This window comes from Oratosquilla oratoria, chromosome 11 (assembly GCF_046742065.1).
Source record: "Oratosquilla oratoria isolate Oo_2021 chromosome 11, ASM4674206v1, whole genome shotgun sequence".
Lineage (NCBI taxonomy): Eukaryota > Metazoa > Arthropoda > Malacostraca > Stomatopoda > Squillidae > Oratosquilla > Oratosquilla oratoria.
This window is the reverse complement of record NC_134787.1, coordinates 7,309,812-7,317,311: the sequence shown is the minus strand read 5'-3', so window position 1 is coordinate 7,317,311 and position 7,500 is coordinate 7,309,812. Positions and strand designations below refer to the sequence as shown.

The 7,500-nt window shown below is 38.3% G+C and overlaps 1 protein-coding gene across 1 annotated transcript in view; it reads right to left on the bottom strand.

Moving 5' to 3' along the window:
- Positions 1-7,500, bottom strand: part of LOC143029943 (uncharacterized) — a 213,802-nt gene that overhangs the window by 39,263 nt on the left and 167,039 nt on the right. The window contains exon 2 of the mRNA XM_076193153.1: positions 4,669-4,726. The gene's annotated coding sequence lies outside the window, so the exon portion shown is untranslated. The remainder of the gene's footprint in view (positions 1-4,668; positions 4,727-7,500) is intronic.

The window sequence follows — 7,500 nt, the reverse complement described above, 5'->3', positions numbered from 1 at the left end:
TGTGTTTCTTTTGGTCAAAATATCCCTTCTGTTTAAAATCGCATCCTTGCCACTGAAATGGTTTAAAGTTAGCCAAATAGAAGAAAACTAAGAAGTTGCAGAGAGAAAAGGTATTGAATGAAATGAAGGAGAAAGGGAACTTAGCGATGTAAGCAGTCGCTTAACAGACTTATTTAACGATAGTGCAGCAAGTAAACGAGTTCATATGGCTAGGAGTTACATTCGATTTACTGATCATTGCTCGCGAAAATATGATTACTGATGTAGAAGTTGATGAATACATTGCATCTAATGACTACAACCAAGATTTAACCCAAAAACAAACATGCCTCAGAATAATAAGTTCCCCAGCTGTGATACTGACTTGGGGAAGGCTCATTTTACTGGCCTATGACTGGGAGACAAGATTTGGTGAAAAATATTGATGAATGCAAAAAAAAAAAAATCCCAACAATTCTAGTTACATTTATGATGAAAAAGTTAATAAGAATTATGTTGTACCACTTACTGTATGTCAACCAACGGTCAGCTTTGAACATTCAAATGAAGGTATGTGAGATCTCCAGCAGTAATCATATAATGCGTAGTGTTCCAAGCAACGACGACATGACGTCACAATCCTCTGCATTTCACTTCTTTTAACTAATCAAGTCACTGCCTTCGTCTACTGAATAGAGCATTGTCTTAATAAAGATTTTATTTACCATTTTATTAACAACGTATCATTTAGAATTTTATTTGACACAACGGGTCACGGGTGGTCTAGTCATTCTTAAACGTGTCCCTGAGTTTGGCTTATTTTCTGAGAAAATAAGAATTGCTGGGGACACATTAAACAGGAACGTCCCAATCCCCAGGGTGCAACATCAAGAGACAATTTTTCATGAGTACTCTGGAAGGTAACTATGGAAAGATCTATCATACGGGGTACTCATATTGCCTCTAGCTGCAAGGTGAAACCAAGTTGTAGGTAACTATTAAAGGAGAAAGGTTGGAGGCTGTGGGTAGTTTTAAGTATTCAGGGTCACATGCAGCAGGTAATGAATGTAGGTGGAGATGAAATCGTGATTGAAAGAAACAACTAAATGTCTTGCGGGGATGGAAATTGTCATCAGAAGTAGATATCTCGGGATGGATGTAAGGAGAAGAACAAATCCCTTGTTTCCTTCTTATGGTGAGGTGATTTGCCTACGACACTGAGTAGGACAGAGACTTGAAATTTGATGCGTGCTTAAAGGAGAGAGAAATTTAGACGTGTTTGATATGAACTGTTTGAGAAGTATGGTGGATGTTTCGAGGATGGATAGTGTATGAAATGAGGGGACAAGGAACAGAATGGTGATGGAAAGGGACCAGGCAGCTAGAGCTAATGAAGAAATATTGGGATGCTTAGGACTCCTGGAAAGAATGAGCTGGGAAAGACTGGCAAAAAGAGTGTGGAAGCAGAGGAGAATAAAATGAACTTGAGGCGTATGGGGGAGGATCAAGAATGAGGTAGATGGATGGGGGTGAACTGTGTCTTGGGTGTAAGGAGAATGTCTGTTGAGCAGGGAAGAGAGAAGGTGTGAGTGGAGAATGGTTGTGAATGGACAGTAGATTGATACGACCCTATAGGATTTCTTCTCGTCTTCTCCATTTTTGCATGAGAGGGCTACGAGGGAGGGTCGCTATGTAAATGAAAAGGATGGGGAAAACCAACTTAGCCTGTGGTTCCTGCTGTGGATATGATGTGTCTTGCTGCATTATTTCTGACCCGGGCAGAGGGTGGGGGTCAGTGGTAGTCCTTCATCCTCAAAGAGCTCAGATACTACTACTACTAAACAGTAGTAGTAGTAGTAGTAGTAGTAGTAGTAGTAGTAGTAGTAGTAGTAGTAGTAGTAGTAGTAGTAGTAGTAGTAGTAGTAGTAGTAGTAGTAGTAGTAGTAGTAGTAGTAGTGTAATTATTATCATTACACTGATAAACAAGCTATAGATATCTGGTATGGTGTTCACTTTTTCTAATGTAGTTTTTTATGCTGATTTCAAATTTGAAAACCGTTTTGCTCTATCACGTCAGGTTTCTAAAATATTGACAAAAATGAATTTTCTAGAAACACCGTTCATCACATTTTTTTAACCCCCACGTTTTTAGTAATTTTTCATACAACGCCATACAATATTATCGTCGTCTGTAAAAATAGTTGTATTTAGTGTAACGTGTCAAAACATTTAAGATATAGCATTACTAATCTTTCATTTTTTTCTTTTTCAATTTTCAGGTTAAGGCGAAATTATGGCGTCCAGAGGTGGTATAAATTCACCGGATCTGTTTTGCTATGTGTGCGGCTATCTAACAGACAAATCCCATCGGAAGACTTTTACACCATTTCTGAAGAAAGCATATGAACTATACTATGATTCAAAGGTGGATACTGGTAAATCCTGGGCACCACAGTTCATCTGTTTGACATGTGCATGCAACTTGCGTGGTTGGATTAGGAAGGCGAAGAACAACAACCATATGGCATTCGGAGTTCCCATGATATGGCGTGAGTTAAGAAACCATACAACAGACTGTTATTTTTGTTTGGCAAATGTCACAGGCTTTTCTTACAAAACTCGTGCATCTGTAAAGTATCCAGACGTTCTCTCAGTTTCTAAACCAATTCCACATGATCCCGTAAGTTGTCCAATACCAATAGCACCTGCAGAATATACAGTTGATGAAGAAACGCAAGCAGGAAGTTCTCCTTCATCTTCCAGCAACGTATCCGACCCTGACTACCAATCCGGAGAAGGTATTCATTTAGTTAACAATGCTGATCTGTCTGACCTCGTACGGGACCTGGTCAAGCGGAATTGCTCGGTTCACGCCTTAAAGAATTGAATTTGCTTGCACTGGGTACAACTACCTCACATTTTCGCCACAGACAGAAGGAACTTGAGAAATTCTTTGCAATGAGTGACACCATTTGCTACTGTTCTGATGTCGAAGGCCTCATGTCAAGTCTCGGGGTGGAACACAACATTGAAGAATGGCGATTGTTCATCGACTCATCTAAAACAAGTTTGAAAGCAGTATTATTACACAATGGAAACAAATATGCATCAGTCCCTGTTGGATATTCTATCCACCTCAAAGAAACATATGAAACTATGTCGCTACTTCTTGAAAAAATTCGTTATCAAGAGTATAAATGGTGTATCTGCGGTGATTTAAAAGTCGTCACCATTCTCATGGGAATACAGACAGGGTACACCAAGTACTGCAGTTTTATCTACGAGTGGGACAGTAGAGATAGAAAGCAACACTACATAAAAAAGAGTTGGCCAATTAGAAACATAATGCAGCCAGGAAATAAAAATGTACTTCGTGTGCCGTTGATTGACCGTGATAAGGTTCTCATGCCACCGCTTCACATCAAGCTGGGGCTCATGAAGAATTTCGTGAAGGCACTAGACAACGACTCAGATGCTTTTCGGTACCTTTGCAACAAGTTTCCAGAGTTGAGTTATGCGAAAGTGAAGGAAGGTGTGTTCATAGGTCCACAAATAAGGAAGGTAATTGCTGACACACACTTCCAAAACTTACTGAATAATACTGAAAGAAATGCATGGGTAGCATTCAAATCAGTTGTAGCCAATTTCCTTGGAAATTATAAATCTGCAGACCATGTTAATGTTGTGAAGAAATGCATCAGTGCGTACAAACACTTGGGAGCCAACATGTCCCTTAAAATTCATCTGCTCGACTCACATCTTGACTTCTTCCCCGAACACCTAGGTTCAGTTAGTGACGAACACGGTGAACGTTTTCACCAGGACATCTCGGTGATGGGTATCAAGGTCGATGGAGTGTAGCAATGTTGGCCGACTACTGCTGGTCACTTCAGCGTGACATACCAAATGCTCAGCACAAACGCAAGTCTACGACCAAGAAATTCAAACCAAACGCACCTTAGATTAGGAAAGTATTTCAGTGTGTATGGATTGCATGTGTATATTATATGTTGAACTAGATATTACTGTATAATACAAGTGCCATGCACCTCAATTTCACTATTTACTTAGCTGATGCCATGTTCATTATCACTCATGTAAAAATAAATTGGTCTAGTGAAATATAAATGGTTGAAGGCGTATATCAAATAAACGGTGGGTGACAGAGACAAATGGTTTTCATATCCTGCATCAGCATGTTTCACATGTCATAGAACAGGTGTTGGATACCAAGATATCCGCAACTTTTTAAAATTTGTATAGCAGTGTTATTATTACTATTGTCGTTATTGCCATTATGATCAGTGTCATCATTGTTACTATTGTTACTGTTACTGTTACTATTGTTACTATTACTATTGTTATTATTATTACTATTATTTCTTTTCTTTTTTTGTCATCATCATTATTATCATTATTACTATTATCATTAGTTATTATGATTATCATTATTATCATACCGGTAATAATCATAAGTTAACTGATGAGTGTGCTGGCTACTTTCGGAAATAGCACATGTGGCATGCATACAGCTTAGTGGATCCAATATTCACACTTGAAAAAAACGATTTACCCCTAAGTAGCAGACGGACAAGACAAAGGAGCTTTCATCTGAGTTACCAAAAAGGAAATTCTGTGCATCCTCAGCCAGGGACTGTCGAAATCATGTAGACAGTAGCTCCAGCTTACCTTCTCTCTAATATCTGTTTGAAGTCTTTACAATTGCAGGAATGAAACAGGGTGTCATCTGCAAAAAAACAAAGAAATAAATTAATAGGAATAACATGAATTTATAAAAAATATTATAGTACATACATACATATACCAAAGGCTTTTTCCCCCTACACGGGGGGTAGCCAAAAAGAAAAAGGCACAGAAAGCACTCCCACCCATTCTGTTCCCTACATATTCCACTCTCCTCCACCCTCCTCCCCCCCTCTCATCATAGCACCTCCTGGATGACGGGTCATCCCTGCATCCTGTCCACTGCCCTGGGTCAGAAGCAGTGTCGCAAGACACAGCACATCCACAGCAAGGCCGCTTCATTAATATCATAGTAACTTCAATTAATACAACTACTGTTGATACTACTGCGACTACCAACATTTGTTCTATTACTATCGCTACTCATTGATAGTAATAAAATAATTAAATAATAGAAACAATGCTACAACTATCACTACTACTAAAACGATTAATAATCAATTATATTAATAATATTGATAATAATGTTAATAGTAAGAATAATCATGATAATAGTAGTGATAATGATAATTGTAATAAAAGTAATATTGATAATAGTGATGGTGATGATAGTGATGGTGATGATAGTGATGGTGATACTGGTGGTGGTGATACTGGTGGTGGTGGTGGTGATGATGGTGGTGATGGTGGTGGTGGTGGTGGTGATGGTGGTGGTGATGGTGGTGGTGGTGGTGGTGGTGGTGGTGGTGGTGGTGGTGGTGGTGGTGGTGGTGGTGGTGGTGATGGTGGTGGTGATGGTGGTGATGGTGGTGGTGATGGTGGTGATGATGGTGATGATGATGATGATGGTGATGATGATGATGATGATGATGATGGTGGTGATGATGATGATGATGATGATGATGATGATGATGATGATGATGATGATGATGATGATGATGATGATGATGATGATGATGATGATGATGATGATGATGATGATGATGATGATGATGATGATGATGATAAAAGTAACAATGATAATAATGATAATAAAAGTAGTAATAATAGTGATAATAATAAAAATAGTAATAGCAGTAATAATAAAAGTAGTAATAATAGCAATAGTAATAATAATAAAAGTGGTAATAATAGCAATAGCAACAACAACAAGAACAACACCAACACCAACAATAACAATAACAATAACAAAACAACAACAATAACAACAACAAAAACAACAACAACAATAATAATAATAACAATAATAATAACAATAATAATATTAACAATAATAATACTAACAATAACAACAATAACAATAATAGTAATAATGATAATAATAATGATAATAATAATATTAATCTATTTATATACCAAGTGCTTCTTCACCCTCATAAGGGAGGTAACCAAGTCAAAGGCGCGCACCTAATCCCGCCCCCATCCAGCCCCCTCGTTCCCCTCTTATCTTAGCTCCTCGTGGATGAAGGGGTCATCCCTGCCTTATGCCCACCGCCTTGGTCGGAATTAATGCAGCACATTCACGGTAGGGCTGCTTCACTTACACGGCCGCCGCCCCCCCCCCGCACACACACACACACTTAACGTGTACACAGTTTGTGTGCGTTTTTGCCCTTGGCCCGTGCTTCCGTACAGCAGCATCCTTTCCAAATGAGAGCGATGTTAAACAAGATAAACCTAAACGACGTGATTCAGGGAGCTTAACACAATCATTCATTTAGGATACGAGCCATCCCACTTAATTCTATTATGTACCACGTGTGTTCATCACTTAATACAACCATAGAAATGGGAACAGCCAAATGGGAGTTGGCAGCGAGAACAGGCAGATGCGAGAGTGCGAGTCGTGTTGAAGTACTGTCTAACAATAACTTAAGATCGTAACTTTATAAACTTGACATGGAGCAACAAGGTTACGGGCATAGTGAAGAATATGCAGATGCATTGCTTTCGAAACCGCTAGAGTACCGTTACCAGATGGAAACGCACGTACGATCCTGGCGCTTGGTGAAATACGGTAGATAATATATTTATCACAGTGGAGAACAGCCATCAAATTTCCGGTACGTGGAGCTGTGTCTACAGGAAGAATGTTGGTATACGTCGAGATCGTGCGTGGGCACTAAAGCAGCGAACATACGGAAGCATTTTCTTGCATTAATTCAAGAAGGTGATATCCAACAAAGTTGGAAAAAAAAATCCCCAAACTTCGTTAAAAAAAAATATCCGGCTTTCGGGGCCTATACATCGTCTGAATGTTGAATTTTTTTGATTGATGAAAATAGATATCTTAGTCTATATACACACTGTGTTAATCTATATCATTAACTAAGAATTGGTTAAAATTGTTAAGACTACATTTTAAAGTAAATATGCCACATGTAAAGATCTTTCCTCTAGTTTGTCAGCAGGAACACAAACTGTATGTATATACATATGAATATTGCCTATACTATGGGTGGGCAACCTTATTAAGCACGCGTGCCAAAATCGACCAATCTTCAATGCAAAAAGTTTCTCACGTGTCAACCAAAATTGCTAGGAACATACCATCATTCACTATCTTTTATATATTGGGGAATTTTTTTCTAATAACACTAGAAAGGTAAAACCAAAGGATATTGTAAGTGTGATTTGTAAGTCAAGTGAGACTGAATGAATGTAAGATTTAGTGAAGTAAGTTTTATAGAAAGGTTGTTTTTGTCTTTATGGACAATGCTGGATGTCATACAAAGTCACAATTCATAGACTCAATTTCTAAAATTATTTAAAAATTAGACAAAAAAAGCACACGAAATCAGTATTGCCATGAACTTT